Raw genomic sequence first — 17,187 nt, 5'->3', positions numbered from 1 at the left:
CTGGCTGTGGTCAGCAGGGTGGGCACAGGGTCTGGGGCTGCGGGGCGAGGGGGTGGGCAGGGACACAGAGCAGGTGGCGCGTTCTCGGGTCCCACCACGGATTCCTCCTGGACTCAGTCTCCTGGGAGGACAATTCTGCGTTTCCCCGCACCTGCTCATCCCCAGTTCCCACCTGTGCTTGCATCATCCCCGGGGATGCGCCTGAACCTCCTGCTTCCTCCCTCAGCAGGAGGGTGTGTGGCGTGCGGACCTGCAGTTCTCGGTGCCATGGCTCAGACTTCCCGGAGGTCACAGGAACCAGCGGTGGACGGTGGCACCCTGTGGCCCCTGGATGGGGAACCCCAGGAATGAAGGGAGCCCAGCCCCTGGGAGCACCAGGAACCTCGTGAGGGGAGGGTAGCCCTCAGGGACCCCTGTATCCTGATCCCTGACAACCGGAAAACAACAGTGGGTTGAATCTGACCCTTGTGTTAGGGGCCAAAGGGTTCACCTGGCGCCTGTCAGCTCAGTCTGTTCCAGGAGCATAACCACCCTCCTCACCACAAACACCAGTTGCTAAGGATTGCTAAAGACCGCATCACTGTGATTCCCCTTGTGCTTTCGGGCTCCGTGATCCTAGGTCCCGACCTCTGGTCACAGCTGCCCGCCCAGAGTCAGGGAGCTACAATCCACAGCGCTCTCCCGTGGGTGCTGGCCGAGTGGGGCTTCTCTGCCACGCCAGCTGAGCCAGCCTCCTGAACACTTACTTTGGGTAGACATCCCCTCCCCCTCCCCAGACCTCCCCACCCCCAGACCGGAGGAGACAGTGCTTAGAATCCTCTGTTTGCAAATAGGAAGACAAGGTGGTTCTGATTTTTCAAATGACCTCCTGACTCGTCCAGAGGGAAGAGAGGGTCCTGGTCACAGCGCAGCCCTGAATCCAGCTGTAGCAGCAGCAGGAAATCCGGGCTCTCACCTCCTTCCCCTTGCTGCCTCCTGCCTTGCCAGGCTCAGGTCAGGGCCCCGGAGAGCTGCCCGCGGGACCGACAGGCTGTGCCGGAGCCTCTGCAGAGATCCCCCTCAACCCCGACACCCAGCCCCACTGACAACCCCCCCAGCCTCCTGCAGATTCCCAGCCAGCCAGAAGGCACCACTGGGCAGACGAGTCCCCGGTGCTGTGGCCTCCGTGGGTGAGACAGCCCTAGGCCTGGGTGGGCCGGGGAGTGTAGGGAAACACACACACACACTCACCCTCAACCCTCTCCACAATCAGGGAAGAACTCCCTGAGGTGCCCCGGGGCTGGTCCTCCTGGGGAGGGGCTCCACCCGAGGGTCCCTGACCTCCTATCATGAGGGCTCCGCTGACTGCAGGTGACAGAAGAGCCAACACAAACTAGCTGAAGAAAAGGGGGGACTGATGCACACAGGTAGTCCCAGAGTCCAGGAGGGAGTCTAGAATTGCTTAGGCCAGGGGGCCCGGCTCCTCCTGCATCCTGCATCCCTGTGTGCCCTGTCGGCTTCATGCTCACATGGACCTGCCTCCTGGTGACCCGGGAACACCCTCCCTCCCACCTGTTTAGACAGAGGTCCGAGCCTGGAGGCCGGCGGCTCGCGTCGGGTCCCGGGCCTACCCCTGCACCAGTCACGCAGAATGCAAGTGACCAGTTCACCAGCGCCTGAGTCCCACGGTCCATCCTGGCTCTGGGGTGCACTCAGCACCCCCAAACCACAGGGCCAAGAAGGGGGGAGGTGGGTCCTCACAGGGCACCCGGAGGCTGTTGTGAACATTCAGGACAGGGACGCTCGTGGGCATGATAGCTGAGATGAGACCTTCCAGAATGGGGCGGGGGTGGGGGGAGGTATGTGGGATGTGGGAAGCCCAGCCTGCAGCTGAGGGACGGGAATGCACAGGGGACCTTTGCCCAGGAGCTGGGTGCGGGCAGAGAAGGGGCCTGAGTTGTGAGGACAGACTGGGGCACTGGGGGCACTGGTCCCACTGGGCTGAGATTTGGTCGTGGATGGTCATTTCCATGTTACAGAATTTAAAATATTTAAAACGCTAGCAACTTTTCAATTTCCCAAGCCCTAACATAATTAAAGTTACTTTAGTCACACTGTGTCTCTTCTGATCTGAGAGCAAAAGCAGTAAATATGCCACCAGCATATCGATAAGACAATTATTCTGTAATCCATTCCAAACACCGTGAACTGATCTGACAAGTGGCTATGGCCCTCTTAGGCTTTCTTGGCCTCCGGACACCTTCGAGGGCAGCCCATGGGGGCAGAAGGGCCTTCCGGGTCAGGGAGCGCATCCGTTCTTCTTCCCTGGTGTGAGGAGGCAGCACGGCCCTGTGAGCTGGCCTCCCCCCACCCGAGGTGGCCTGGCCAAGGAGGACCCTGTCCCTCCCTCACCACAGCCTAGCTCAGGGCCACCCAGTGTCCCCAGCCCCCGCCCCCAGCAGGAGGCCTGGCTCCCCTGTCTGAGCCCCCGCCCCTCACCCCCACAGCCGGATCTCACTGCCCAGAGCAGCCGTGAGCTCATCCCATACCCTGTGCCCGTCAGCTCCCATCACGGCCCCCGGGAAGCAGCCTCCCTCCCTCCACTGCTGCACCTCTGCTCCCCGCGAGGCTGGCACAGGGTCAGGGTCTCTCTCCGTGGTGGATGAGGTGCTTGCCCTTTGACTTGGAAACTTCAACATGGACTCTCCATGAGGAATTGACCGTTCGAATGCGGAAATAAACATTATTCTCTACGGAGGCCAGTAAAGCTCTTGCTTGTGGGACGTGGGCTCCACTGTTGGACATGGCTCTGCCCTCTGCGTGCATCCGGAGCAGTTTATTTTTTCGTGGTGGGGGTGGTCACCGCCTTTGAAACTGGTGGTTGAGGAGATGTATCCCCCACCTCCCAGCACCAACAGCCTGCACACAGGTGGACTCCTGCCGGCCGAGGGAGGGGCCGTGTCTGGATGTGCAGCCTGACAGTCGGCTTGGTCTGCCAAGCTCTACACTCTGGTTACTTCTTAGCTACAGGAGATGCTCCAGCAAAACTGATGTAGCCCGGTGGCACCTGCTTTATCTCAGCCATCTGCCAGGTAAGAGGGACGTGATTTACTGCCAAGATGCTCCATATTTGTCTTTGTGGCGGTCACCTCTAGAGCATGCATGACGCATTTCACCCCCGATACCTGTTTGCCGTGTGCGCAACTCTCGTGTGCCTTGGTGTTGGCGTTGATCATCTACAACCATTGATGCATGGCCCCGTCAACCACATTCTTCGTGGGATTTGTTTAAGGTATTTGAATGCCAAGGAGGGCCTTTGGAGAGGATTACCCGGCTGTCTCTTGTGAGAGAAAAGTACTCAGTGGCTGGAGACAGCTCTGCTTCTCAGCCAGTTGAGACTCAAGCAACACAGTTCTAGCTCTCCTGGTGCCACCAAATGTGGTCAGTGCCACCTATTCTGTTGATCCTTGGTTCGACCCAAGAGACTCCTGCACTTTGGTCTTCGATTGGATGTGGGTCCCACGGCCGATTTCAAGGATCAAAGAAGATCCCGAGATTTGGGACCTGGGTTCTGGGAGGATGGGGCTGCCTAGAATAAGATGGCAGGAGCTGGTACTGGGTGGTCAGATGACTGGCTGTGGCCTGAGCCTATCAGGGATGTCACATGGCAACTTCAGTGTAGATGGCGTTCTGGAGAAATTGGGGCTGGAGGACCAGAGATGGGAGTTATTCACACGATACTTGAACCATGGGGTTAAGTGGGATCCCACGGGAGAACTGACAAAGAAAAGGTGGCAAGTAATTGAGTCTTGGGGGAACATCTGCATTGACGGGTCCCGAGGAGAGAGACAACGATGGGGGCTGTAAGGAATCAGAGAGGCAGGAAAAAAATTGAGACCGTAGTGCCAGAGAAAACCATCCATGATGCATCGACAGGAACTGGCCAGTCATCAAAAACGTTTCAGGGAGAATGAAGAGAAAACCAAAGATGAGCCCCCAGTCACAGACCACTCCTTGCTGAGAGCAGAGTGAAGCAGCCTCATGGCCTTGGGGCTGGGGGTGGAGGGGCTGTGAGGGCCAGTCCCGGCGGGCCGCCACCTGCTGCCTTCCTGTCTCCCCGGCTCATGGGGGACTACCCCTCCCCACCGGCATCCTTTCAGGACAGTTAATCAAGAAGATTAACGGGCCTAATGGAGTCTGTCCCGATAAATGAGAGAGCGGCCTGACCCTGCATGCTGCGTGGCCTGCTCTCATAATTGGATATTCTGCAGCCTCCTCTGCCTCTATTAGGTTAACAAGCCGTGTTTGTCACATTGCAAACGGCTCTGTCCCTCTGTTCTCCTGGTGTTAGGGATCTCCCGGGTTTTGGGAGACTGCGCCTCAGTGGCCCACCTGTCTTCTCTCCCTGGTGAGTCCTCTCCATGGACCCTGGGTGGCCTCTCTGCCTGCGGGGGCGGGGCGCACGGGGCCCCCAGAAGGTCCCTGCCTGGCCCTGCCGGGAGGATGACCAAGCCCTCCCAGCGCTCCTCCCAGGATGCAGGCCGCGGCTGCCGGGGCTTCGCGTGAGGCTGCTCCCCAAGCTGGGGGGGGGTGGTGCTGCAGAATGTCGGGGGCGGGGCGGGGGGCACACAGGACGGCGACCTGCCTGTCCCGGGCAGCTGGAATGTAGATGTGGGCACTGGAGCTCACGCAGCCCCTGAACGCCAGGAGGAATCCGATATTGAGACATTCCTAGAGGCGGGATAGAGCAGCGTCCTCCCCTTACGCCCCTGAACTGAAGAGCCAGCCTGGACTACACTTCTCCCGCTCGGCTTGCGTGAGAGACAAGTCGCTTGCATCCTGTCTAAGCTCCCCTGCGTGGACTGTGGGGCCCGAGGCTCTCAGCCAACTGTGTCCCTGGTCCCTGCAGCCGGGCCGGGCGGGCGCATCCCGCCCCTCCGGGCGCGCCACTGCAGAAGGCGGCTGCCCTGCGCTGTGGCTCAGAGGGCAGCGGGCCGGGGCTGGCGCCACGGCGGAAGCCGACTCCTCGGCCTGGGCTGGGGCCGGGGATCCTGCATCCCAACAGGCTCCGGGCCCGTCGGGCTGCAGGGCCCCGACCACACCGGGGGCAGCAGGGGTCCCGGCCGGGCCTCCAGAAGAGTAAGGATCGATGGGTGCTGAGCCCTCCCGCCCCAGGGGCCGGGCTCCACATTCAGCCTGCCTGCTGGCTGCTGGGCTCCAGGGGCTGCTCCTGCGGGCAGCACGTGGACAGGAGGTGAGAAGGCCCACCTGCCCCCAGGTGAGCTGGCCGCGGCGCTTGCACGATTTCCTGATCCACGGCCCGCCCATGACGCTGCGCCTGCGCAGTGTCCGCGGCCCCGGCGCTCCCGCCGCGTGGACCTCACGTCTGCTGCGGACACGCTCGGCCCCGTGCGGTCGTCGCGTCCGGGATTCCCGGGGCCGCAGGAAGGCCGCGGAGGCCGGGGAGCCCGGGGCGGGTGGACGCCACGGAGGCACTGGCCAGCACAGGCCAGGGAGGCCAGGGAGCCTAGACGGGCCGGGGGCTGCGGAGGGCAGGGCGGTCACAGAGGCCGGGAGACTGGAGGCTGCGGGGGCGGCGCCCGCGGGATCGGGGAGCCCCTAGAGGCAGCAGAGGCCGAGGCGGCCGCAGAGGGCGGGAGGTCGCGGGCGGCGCCCCTCGGTCCCCACGGACCAGAACGCTGAGGCCCCGCAGGGGGAGCTCTGGCCCCGGCTGGAAGGAGCACGACCCCGACTGTCCCACCCACGGTGCGGCGGGTCCTCGGGCTCCAAGGGACAGGCCCCACCACGAGGCGCTCCTGCCCGGCGCACTCAGGCGCGGCTGGATCCAGGGCCCAGCGATGGCCTCAGGACTTCCCTCTCCAGTCTCTGACCTCGCGGGCGCGGCTCCCCAAACAGCCGCCGCCGGTGTCTGTCGCCTCACCCCTGCGCGGCGACGAGACAGCAGCTGCGCGTCCTCCCGTCCCCTGACCTGACCGCGGCTCCTCGCAGGCCCCGGAGCGCGACGCCCCCTCGTCAGACCGGGCCGGCCCCGCGCCCCGCGCCCCGCGCCCCGCGCCCCGCGGCAGGGCCTGAGCCAATCACGGCCTCCGGGGGGAAGGGCACACCGGACCGTCCCTCTGATTGGGTGGGACGGCGCCACGTGACCCCGCCTGGCCCAATCGCGGCAGGCCACGGGGCTTCCGGGCTCGCAGGTCGGCCTCGCGCTCCTGTCCTGACGAGCCCTGGGGAGACCCCGGGAGAGCGCTGGGTGCCCGCGGCCTCCGGGGGCGTCCTCCGCAGAATCCGGGTGCGCGCCCCAGACACCCCGCCCAGGCCCGGCCCGGCGCGATGCGGAGGAGGACACACAGCCTGCGGCCTTTGCTCCCAACCCCCGGCCGCGCCTCGGCCTTCCTGCCCTGCTTTCCTGGGCGCAGCCTGGACGGCAGCTCAGGCTCCGGCACCGTCCTGGCCGAGACCGGGCGCCCCCTGCGCCTGACCTGGTCCCGCAGATTCCCGCGGGGCTCCCCAGCCCGGCTCCGCCGACGCCTCCCGCCCCCTCTAGCTGCAGCCTCAGGAATGCCCTGCCTAGTGCATCTCTCTCCGGTTTAAACAGAAGTGACGTTGGAGCCGTAGAGCCAGGGAAGTCTGACCTTTGCTCCAGGAAGGTGAGATGATACCGGAGAAGCGGCAGCGGCAGGTGAGTCCTGCATTAACTCTGCGGAGCACTCAGTGATCCCCAGGGAACACGGAGCCCATAGCTGTTGGGGCCCGGGATGGAGGCACCTCCCAGGCCAGGTGAGTCACCCGGGGGGCTGACCTCCAGGGAGGATCTCAGGGACCACTCATGGGGCAGATCCGCTCCAGTGGTGGTTCCTCCATCTGTCTGCGGTAAGGAGAGCATGAGAAGGCTCTAAGCAGGCATCTCTCCGAGGCTCTGTAGCCCACGGGCGCGTTCTGCGTCAGCTGCTGCCGGCACAGACATGCCAGCTCCAAGAGCGAGTCACACGGTGACCCGGTGGTTCCGCAGCCATTCCTGACAGAGAGCACAGAGGCTCTGGCTGAGCGGACGTAGGGGCACGTTGCCTCTGGCCGGGTGGTACGTCATCGAGTTACCATAGAACGCACTTGCTCCGGAGCGTCCTCGCACAGCACATACTTTCCCACCAGACTCCCCTTCAGACCGAGGGTTCCCGGGCACCGAGCCAGTGTTGGACAGGAATGGTGTGATGAGAGAGCTCTTTGTCTCTGCACAAGGAGTGCTGGGGCTTGCCGTACCATCTCTGTGAGGAGGCGCACAGACCTGGACCTGGGCCGGGAATGCAGGTGCTCCCAGGAGCATATTCAGGAAGGGTCACACCCTTGCTGTTGGCCGCGCGAACAGCCTTCTCTCCTGGGTCAGCTTCCCTCCTGCTTCCTGTGGCCACTACTCCCGCCCAGCATGGCACAGCTGCCATGTGTCCAGTTGAAGGAGCTTCAGGGCTCTGTATGGCCTGCGGGTCACTCCCTGACCCTTGTCCAGGCCAGACCCTCAGGGACCTTGCATTGAGGCATCCGAGTCTCATGGAAGGAAGCTCCCCTTCCCAGGGAGAGGCTCCAGCGTGGCTGGGGGACCTGGGGAAGCAGAACTACCTGACCTCAAAGCCCCATCTGTGGAATCCGTTGATGCTGGAGTGGGGCACACTCAGCCACATGGCATCCCGTGGCCACTGTCTGCTTCTCTGTGCCCCAAGGACCACCCCAAGGCCTCACTCCTATAATAAGTGTCAGAGCCTGGACTGATGCCCAGGTAGGCAAGGTCTGGAGTTCCAGCTTTTAACCTCAACACCCTGGAGGTGCTGCCCTGACCTGGTCCCATTTATCTTTCCCTTGGAAATGAGGCCAGAGCCCCACTGCCCCTCTGGGATCCATTACCCAGACATTGGCCTTGACAGAGGGCATGGTGATCCTTCCGTTTCTCCCATTTTTCTCTTCAAAGGAGAAAGTTCTTGCTCTCCGGTGCATTTTACATGCAGCTTCTACGTCCTTGTGATCTTTTTTTTTTTCTCTTTGCCACAAAATCCGTCCGTTCTGCAGCAAAACAAAACTACCTCCATTTTCCTCTGGGTTCACACTTCTGTTCCTTTTCTCAGGATTCTGTTCCATCTCCTTTTCTCACTCCACTGTTCTGCACGGATAACCACTACTCATCTGTAAGATCCCGTCCAGGCATCACCCCATCAGGGGAGCCTCTGCCCAGCTGGGTGAGCAGCCTGCTCTCGGCAGTAGGTGCTTCTCCCCGTCACTCACGGACTCGTGCAATCAAGCAGTAAGCATTTGATGGGCGCTCACTGTACCAGGCACTGAGGATACAAACGTGACTGTATCCTAGTCGTGCCCCTGCCACATCCTATGAACATCTCACCGTGGACACATGAGCCAACCTTCATGGCCACCATTCGTTTATCCATAATGGGCACCGGACAGAAGCCAAGCCAATCAGAGTCCTTCCCTGAGATTTTCCAGGTGGAACAGACACAGTCTACGTTTCTCCAGTGGTCACGGCTCCATGACATGAGGCTTAGGGTCCGTAGACTCCCATGTTTCCTGCCTCCTGGAGATGCTGGTCCACCATGGGAGGGAATAAAGTTAGAGCAGAGAGTGAAGGGGACACAGTGGTGTTCAGTTGTCTGGTGTCTGCTGCTCCAGAAGCTCACGCCTGTCTGCTTCCTGTAGCGTGCTGGCTCACCTGACTCAGGTAGGCTCCAGGTGGGACCAGATGACACACCCTACCTGGAGGACTGAAGAGTCTAAATGATCCTCAGAGGTGCAGGCAAGTGAAGGGAACCCACAGGAAGAGCATCTCTGGGCCTCGCAAGAACGGGGAGTCTTTGCCCTGGGCTTGTCTGAATAACAAGGGAGGAAGCAAGTTTTCTCGGAGCCAGGGAGAGCTGTAGCCTGGGGGAGTGGCCTGTGGGCAGGAGAACTGCGGCCTCTGCCAGAGCCACAGGCCAGGAGGACGGAAGCGGAAATGCCCCAACCCCCCTCTCCTCCTGCCCTCCAGTCTCCTGCCAACTCCCCCAACTGGCTGAAGCCCACCAGGAGCTGACAGACTGCTTTCAGGCATGGTGGGGACGGGCCTCCCTGGGCACACCAGGGTGGGGAAGAACGAAGAGCAGCAGAGGAGGGGCACACACAGAACAACCAGCTCAGAAGCCTTCTTGATCCTTGACCAACACCCACCCCTTGACCTCTGGCATTTGGAATTGTGTTTCTGTGGCCAAAACCTGGGAGTTCTGACTGTTCAGTCTATTTCCATGACACTCTCCTGGACCACACAGTCTGATCAAGGACTGTACCTAACGGGATCCCTGGGTGGCTCAGCGTTTTAGCGCCTGCCTTTGGCCCAGGGCATGATCCTGGAGTCCTGGGATCGAGTCCCACATCGGGCTCCCTGCATGGGGCCTGCTTCTCCTTCTGCCTGTGTCTCTGCCTCTCTCTCTTTCTCTCTCTCTCTCTGTCTCTCTCACACACACATGAATGAATGAGGAAAATCTTTAAAAAAAAAAAAAAAAAAAAAAAGACTGTACCTAGCCCAGAGCCTGGTATACAGTAAGTGCTCAAGAACATGTATGGAATGACTGGTGGGTGGATAATAAAATCTAATGCAGATGCCACAGGGGAAGACTACTCTGATGGATAATGCCTGCCTGGGTTTATCACCTTCTACCGAGTACTTAGGTGAGAAAAGCATCTTTTCCTTTTTCTGCAGTCGCAGACCTAGGAGAAGGTTGGGTGAGCATCATAGAGCCTCTCTTTCCAGCAGGGCGCTGAGCTCTTTGTGGTTATTCAGTTACTATTTTACAAAAGAGAAGAAAGGGGCATAAGTGTCATGGGCTTCCATGTCAATTGGAAACCACAGGCGCCTCCTACAGAATTGTCATCCACGCTAGGACCTCAGAAGACAGCTTCTTGGGAGTGTCGTGACACTGGCACCTCATTCCGTGATCCCACTCATCGCTAACCAGTCTAGATGTGTAGACGTGAGACGGTCTCAGGCGTGGGCACCAGTCCCCTCTTAGCACAGCGGATAAACCCACCCCTTTGAACACAGGCTCAGCCTGGCTCTGCTCCTGCTAAAGCTGCAGTACTGGGTCCCTGTGTCCTGCTGGAGAAGCACTATGGGGAGCTGGAAAGTGAGAGACAGATCAATTGGGTTTCGGGGTGAAAGCTGAACAGGTGGCCCTGATTCTTGGGGAAAGTGTACACCTCTGTCCTGAAGGGAATATTGGTTGCTCTGATGGAGTCTGGAGTCTGGAGTGTGTGTCAGCTAGGCTTGAAGAGCCTAGGCCAATCTTCCGGGCAGTTCCTCTGGCAGAGTGAGTGAGTTTGCTGTGGAAAATTCTCCACCGCTGGTCAGCCTGTGACCCAGTCTCCCACCACACCCCCACCTCTGTGCAGGGGCAGCAGTGTTGTCGGCTCCATTCCCTCTGGCCTGAGCTCCTTGCATAGGTAGGATGCTTCTGCTGCAGAGGAAGAAACATGATTTATTCCCAGCCCGTTTCAGTGGGAACCCGCCCGGCCTGCCTCTCTACCTTTTGTGCATGAAGAAAGATGGTTTGAGGTCCTCACAGATCCCAAGCTGAGCTCAGCTCAGGCTGCCGAGTGCTGGGCAGCTCCCTGTGAGGACACGGGGTCAACCCGGCAGTGCTGCTGAAGTCGCAGATCCTAGGACTGCTCGCCCCACCCTGCTCTCCTCTGGACTGGGAGCTGGCCCAGGCAGGGTGCTGTGGGGAAAACACAGGGCGACATGGATGTAGCGCCTGGATAACTTTGGAATAAATCCTTCTAGGCTCCTCCAAGTGCAAGAGACAGAAAACCCAATGCAAACTGGCCTACAAAGGAGACTTCCTGACTCCTCTAACTGAGCAGAATGAACAAAATCAGGAGAAGGTAGATCTAGGACTTAGAAAGCCTGTCAAGATCCAGTTTTCTCCTTCCACCTTGAGGCCCTGGGGATCCGGGACTGGACTTGCGATCTGCAGCTGGGCTCTGACCTGTGGCGTAGGGGGCTCCGATTCCCGAGCAGCATCCTGATAGGGCTGACATCCAGCCCGTGCTGCAGGGAGGTTCCTCCGTGGAGCCCACTTCTCCTCCCAGGGCACAGCAGCTGGTCAGCAGGTGTCCTCTGCTCCCGAGGACTGTCCCTGGGCAGGTGTCCTGCTGCTATCGGGTCCAGGACCCAGTCCTGCCTTCGGTCCCTTTTCAGACAAACCTCTTTGGTCCCAGAAGGATGACGACATCGGCTACTTTGGGACGCGGGTCACTGGAGCTGCCAGCACGCAGAGGCAGCTGACCCAGGTATTGGCTGTCTCTGCGCTCCTGTCGTCTGCCTGGACACACATCCTCCCCAAGGAGCCTGCTGGTCCTTGGTCCTGGGTAGTGTCCTCACAAGGAGATCCACCAGCCACAGAGGAGGAGCCTGGAGCTCCCTCCAAGCCAACTGGACAGGCTCCTCCCACCACCACGCTTTTACCAGCTCTTCCTCCCTGAGGCCACACGCAGTCCCCGGAGCCCACAGCCCTGCCCTCTCCCAGGCCGTGGCCCCCATGTCACTCCTCTGCCACCCCGTGTACCTGGCTGTCTGCACGAGTGTTCTTGAGCTTTCCTGGTTGCTCTCTGCTTCATCTGCCTTTCAGGAAGGCCTCAGCCGGGACTCAGAGGGGGAGAGGATGAGTATTTCCTGCCCCACATGAGCAAGGAACAGCCCCGCCTCTTACCTGAGCCTTGGGCCAGGTGCCGGCCCTCCGCCCTCAGCTGCACTGTCCCCTGTCCACTGTCCTGTGATGGCAAGGCCACCTGGGCCCGAGCCGCTGAGCCCAGGCAGCAAGGCAAGAGCGCTCCTCATGAGCCCTGAGGATGGGTCTTTGGCCTCACCAGTCACTGCAGTGACCGGGCCCCTGAACCCCAACACCGAGCCTGACAGATGGGGAGTGAGTTGGGGTCAGTGGTCACTGAGAGGCCTGTGGAGTCCCAGATGTTCCTCCCTGCTTCTCAGGAGCAGCCAGGAGGGTTCAGGCCCTTCCCACATTTCAGGCCTCTGAGAACCCCCAGGTGAGATTCCCCAGGGGAGGTTCCCAGAAGCAGAGGCTCCCTCCATACACCACGCCCCCAGGTGAGGCCCCAGGAGAGCTGCCCTCGGGGGTCTGAGCCCCGATTTGATGGGGAGCAGGCCTGGGGCCCGAGGTCTCCTGGGAGGGAGGCTGATGTGTCCCCTGCTGTCACACTCAGACTATGTCTCTGCCTGCAGGAATGGCATCCAGCTGGTTTCTGATTCCAGAGCCCAGGTCAACCCCAGCCTCCTAATCCCTGTATCACATGCAGGGAAGGGGAGGGAGGAGGCCTAGGGAACCCTGTCCCTCGGGCAGCCCCCCCTCGGCCTCACACCTATGGCAGGACGGAGACCTGGGGGCAGGTATCTGGGCAGAGAATGGGCTTAGGTGCATAGGGCAGGTGCTCAGGAAGCTGACGCTGCTCCCTGTGCTGGCAGGTAGACAGACGCAGAGATGGCAGGACCCAGTCCAGGTCTCAGGAGGGGCCCCCAGACCAGCCTGCATGCCCTGCGGGGAGTCAATCCTGTTCCCCGGGGGTAGCCCATCCACCTGGAGGCCGAGGCAAGGAGGGAGCCCCAGATGCCTCCAGGAAGTGATCCCAGCACCCACTCCCGGCTGCTCACGGTGACCCCAGGGCAGCTTAGAGGCTGGGATGATCTGTGAGCTCTGTTGACCAGGCCAGGAGCGCTGCAGCTTGGAAGAGGCCCCACAGGGGTGGGGAGAAGGGGTCTGGGGAGGGTTCTCAGGTGAGGGCCCCAGAACATCCTTGGGGGCCTGCCTGGGAGCCCTCGAGGGTCACCTGATCTTCATGCCTCAGGAACCGACTCTCCTGGGGGGTGGGAACTGTGTCCCACCTGCCTCCTGCCCAGTGCTACCTGTGAGAGCCCCCACCCAGTTGAGGGGCTGGGGCGCTACACTTGGGGTTTGCAGAGAAGACCTCAGGTGGCTGAGCATCTTTATTTAAATAAGTCATTAGGAAGCATAAAAATCAAGCTGGACAGATTTCTGCTTAAGGACATTGCAGTCTTTAGACTTTAGATTATTTATTCCCTTAATTTCTCCTCTAATGCAATCATAAATCCATATTATTAGATTTTTAATGAATATTAATTTCTTTTTTTGAATATTAATTTCTAAAATGAAAGTCATGTTTCTGATTCTCTCTGAAAGGCCAAGGGAGGGAAGCAGGGTGCATTTCTCAGGCTCTGGAGGCCCCGATTCCAGAGGCAGGTCCTGGATACCCGAGCCCCTAGCAGGACCACCAGCTGTGTGTGTCTGGGGGTCTTTAGAGGAAGGAGGCCCATCCCCTGACCCTGAGAAGGAGATGGAGGCAGGAGGTCGCGGGGGATGGTGGCACAGACACCTCCACGGGTCACGTTGGTTCCACGGAGCAGGTTCACTTACGTGGAGGCTTGTACTGCGAGCCTCGGGGGCCAGCAGGGTTGCAGCGGGTCCCGAGCTGCAGGGTGAGCCGGGCCTGTGGGAGGCCAGTGTGCAGAGCAGGAGCCCAGTGGGGCTGGGGGCTCAAGAGGAGCACGATGAGCAGCCGGCTCCGTCTTCCGTCAGCTGGTGCAGAACTGCCAGGGTCCTCCTGTGACAGCGTCTCCCCCTGGCCCTGGGCCCCACCTCCCGCAGGCACCAACTCCCACAGCCTGGCTGGGCTGCTTCGCCAGAAGGGCTGAGGGCGGAGGGTGGAGGGTAGAGGGCACTGGCGTGTCCTGCCGTCCTGTCCGTCCCCTGATCATCAGGCACCTGGGGACGAGGTCGGGTCAGTTACCGCGTGCCTCCCTCCTGGGGCAGTGCAGCCCCTGACTGTAATGACCCTTTCACCCTGCAGATTCAGAGTCCCAACAAGGTCCACCTTGATGGGGATGGGGGTGAGGGGGTGCTGGAAGCCCTCACCTCCCTTTCCCCAGGGCCACCAGCCTCCCATCAGGACCTCAGGCTCCTTAGAGGTCCTGGGACATCTGTCTTGCAAAGCAGGGCTTCTCAAATACCGTGCCGTTGTGGGGGTCACGGCGGGGGTGGTGTGGGTGGGAGGGGAGTTTGTGGAAACAGAGACTGACTCAGGCAGGATGGAGGCAGGACCTCAGATTTCACATGTCTCCAGAGGTTCATCCACCCATCCTCTGTCCCCTGAATTCCTCATGGGTTTTGCAGGCTGTGAAAGGTCGCCCTGGCCTTGGCCAGTCTGGCTCAAGGCTTGTGTCATCAGGGGGACTGTGCCCGTTCAGACACAGCCAGGGAGAGGAAGGCCGGGGGGCCCTGCACGCATGGCCCTCCTGGGGAGGGGAGAGGCTGCTGTTGAGAATTTGGTTAGTGTTTCCAGGAGGTGACTTATAGAGGCAGAGGGACCCCCCCATGACCAGGCGTCCTGTTCAGTCTCCTTCAGACTCCTGATCACATGGCAGTCACCACTGGGGGCTGGCCTGGCCTTTGACATGTTTCAGCCTTCCTCCTTGCCGTCAGATGGGAGCCTGAGTCAGAGCCTTGGCGGTGGTTGTGTTTGTGTAGCTTTTAATAACAGGGCTGTTTGGAGGCATTTCACGTATTTAAATGAAAAGTGAGTCGTTATTTAAAAATAATTAAGTTTTTAAAAATCAGTTTTGGGTCTACGGCAAAGTCGAAAGGAAGGTACGGAGGTTCCCACGTCCTCCCTCCCCGGGCACAGCCTCCCCGTCGTCAGCATCCCCGCCATCAGGACATAGTTACCACTGCACCTACAAGGACAGGTCGCCCCCCAGAGCCCACGGTTTCCCGACATCCCGCGGGCGTGCTGGGACACCGGTGTGTACTAGAGGGGGTCCTTGATGATGGCCTCACAAGGAGCACTCGCGCCGCCCTGGAGACCCCGTTCATCGTCCACCCCCGGCAACAGAGACAGTCGCATCCTGTGGCTGCAGCCATGCGGTCGGGCTGCCCTCCCTGAGTGACCTGCTCCCACGTTCCTCCGCGTCTCTTCCTTTTCCAGTTTTAATGAGTCAGAATCACGTGCGAGGTGAAACACTTTGCTGGAAGGGTTCGCTTTCGCTTACATAGCCCAGTGTTCCCATTGACTGTGGGGGGGACCATGTACCATTTACTCTCTTCCAACCAACTCACAAGTTTATTATATAGTATTAACTATGATTTTGCTTCACCTCAGCTCCTTGGGCTGTCTTATAACTGGAAGGTTGCCCTTTTGACCAACTTCTCCCCGCATCCCAGCCCGGGAGCCCCTGGTAACCACCATTCTGCCTCTGAGTTCGCTGCTTCTGAGTTTTTGTTTCGTTTTGTTTTGTTTTTGGAGGGTGGATGGGGTTTAAGAGTCCACATATATGGGAGGTAATACAGTATTTGTCTTTCTCTGACTTATTTTATTTGCCGCAACGCCCTGCGTGTCCATCCGTGTGGTGGGAGTGGCATCGTTTTCTTTTTTTCTCAAGGCTGAATAACCTTCCATAGCACACATACCACATCTTGTCTCTCCATCATCCATCCGTGGACACAGGTGTCTCAGCTACTGGGAGTAATGCTTCATGAACGTGGGGGTGCAGATATCTCTTTGAGACCCTGTTTCATTTCCCCTGGAAACACGCCCAGAACTGGGATTGCTGGGCCATGTGGTAGTTCTATTGTTAATTTGTTGAGGACCCTCCATCATTTTCCACTGCGATGGTAGCAGTAGCGGTTTCAGCTCCCAGCAGGAGTACACCGGGGCCCCTCTTCACCCCATGGTCAACACACTTGCTATCCCCACCGGTTTTGACAGTGGCCATCCTAACAGGTGTGGGGGACATCTCATTGCATCCCCCTGATGATGAGCGATGTTGAGCATCTTCTCATGTGTCTGTTGGCCATCTGGATGTGGTCTTTGGAAAAGGGTTTATTGCTTCTTCTGCCCAATTTTTAGTTGGTTTTCTTTTTTTGGCAATGAGTTGTATGAGTTCTTTAGATATATTAACCCCCCATCAGATGTATGATTTGTAAATACTTTTTCCTGTTCTGTAGGTTGTCTTTGCACTTTGTGGATTTTCTTTTGCTGTACAGAGCTTTTTAGTTTGCTGTAATCCTGCTTTTTAATTTTCGCTTATCCAAAGCATCATCTCCAAGACCAATGTCAAAGAGCTTCTCTACTGTGTTCTCTTCTAGGAGTTCCTTGGCTTCAGGTATTATGCATCATTAAGGAAATTCAAGGTATTTGGTGAGTGGTATAAGCTGGGATCCAATTTCATGCTCCATGTGGCTGTCCAGCTCTCCCAGCACTGCTGAAGGGACCATCCTTTCCCTATTGAGCAGTCTTGGCTCCCTTTTCAAATATTGGTTGACTGTATATGTAAGGGTGTATTTCGGACTCTCTATTCTATTGGTGAATGTGTTGAATTTCATGTCAGGACCATGTTGTTTTGAGGACTACAGCTTTGTGTTATACATGAAATCGGGACGTGTGATGCTTCCAGCTCTGTTCTTTTCTCAGGATTGCTTTGGCTTTTAGGGGTCTTTTGTTGTTCCATACAAGTTTTAGGATTTTTTTTTTCTGTTTCTGTGAACAAATAACATGAAGTTTTTTTAGGGATGGCCTTCAATCTGTAGATTTTTTTTTTCTGTTTCTGTGAACAAATAACATGAAGTTTTTTTAGGGATGGCCTTCAATCTGTAGATGGCCCTGAGTTATGTGGCCATTTTAACAATATTCTTCTGACTCATGAACACAGAATGTCTTTCCATTTGTGCCTTCAATTTCCTTCAAGGTCTTATAGTTTTCACTGCACAGATCTTTCACTTCTTTGGTTAAATTTATTCCTATGTATATTCTTGGTTTTGGTACCATTGTGAATGGGAAAGTTCTCTTTATTTCTTTTTCAGATATTTCATTGGTACTGTATAGAAACACACTGATTTCTGTGGGTTGATTTTGTGTCCTGAAACTTTAGTGAATTCATTGATTAATTCCAACAGGTTTTTTTGTTGGAGTCCTTCAGATTTTCTATGTGTCAGATCATATCACCTGTAAAGACAATGTTATTTCTCTTTTCCAATTTGGATGCCTTTTGTTTCTTTTTCTTGCCAGATTGCTCTGGTTAGGACTTTCCAGTGTTGTGTTGAATAGAAGTGGTGAGAGTGAGCATTCTTGTCTCGT

The 17,187-nt window shown here is 58.1% G+C and overlaps 1 long non-coding RNA gene across 1 annotated transcript; it reads right to left on the bottom strand.

The window, feature by feature from the left end:
- Nucleotides 1–2,142: 2,142 nt before the first annotated feature.
- LOC140619139 (uncharacterized) lies at nt 2,143–5,980 on the bottom strand. Its single transcript, XR_012019071.1, has 2 exons — nt 2,592–5,980; nt 2,143–2,304 (listed from the first exon to the last, which is right to left on the bottom strand). It is a non-coding gene; the product is annotated as an uncharacterized lncRNA (long non-coding RNA).
- Nucleotides 5,981–17,187: the final 11,207 nt, after the last annotated feature.

This window comes from Canis lupus, chromosome 27, assembly GCF_048164855.1.
Source record: "Canis lupus baileyi chromosome 27, mCanLup2.hap1, whole genome shotgun sequence".
Taxonomy (NCBI): domain Eukaryota; kingdom Metazoa; phylum Chordata; class Mammalia; order Carnivora; family Canidae; genus Canis; species Canis lupus.
The sequence above is the reverse complement of the archived record's forward strand: the minus strand, read 5'-3'. Positions and strand labels throughout refer to the sequence as shown.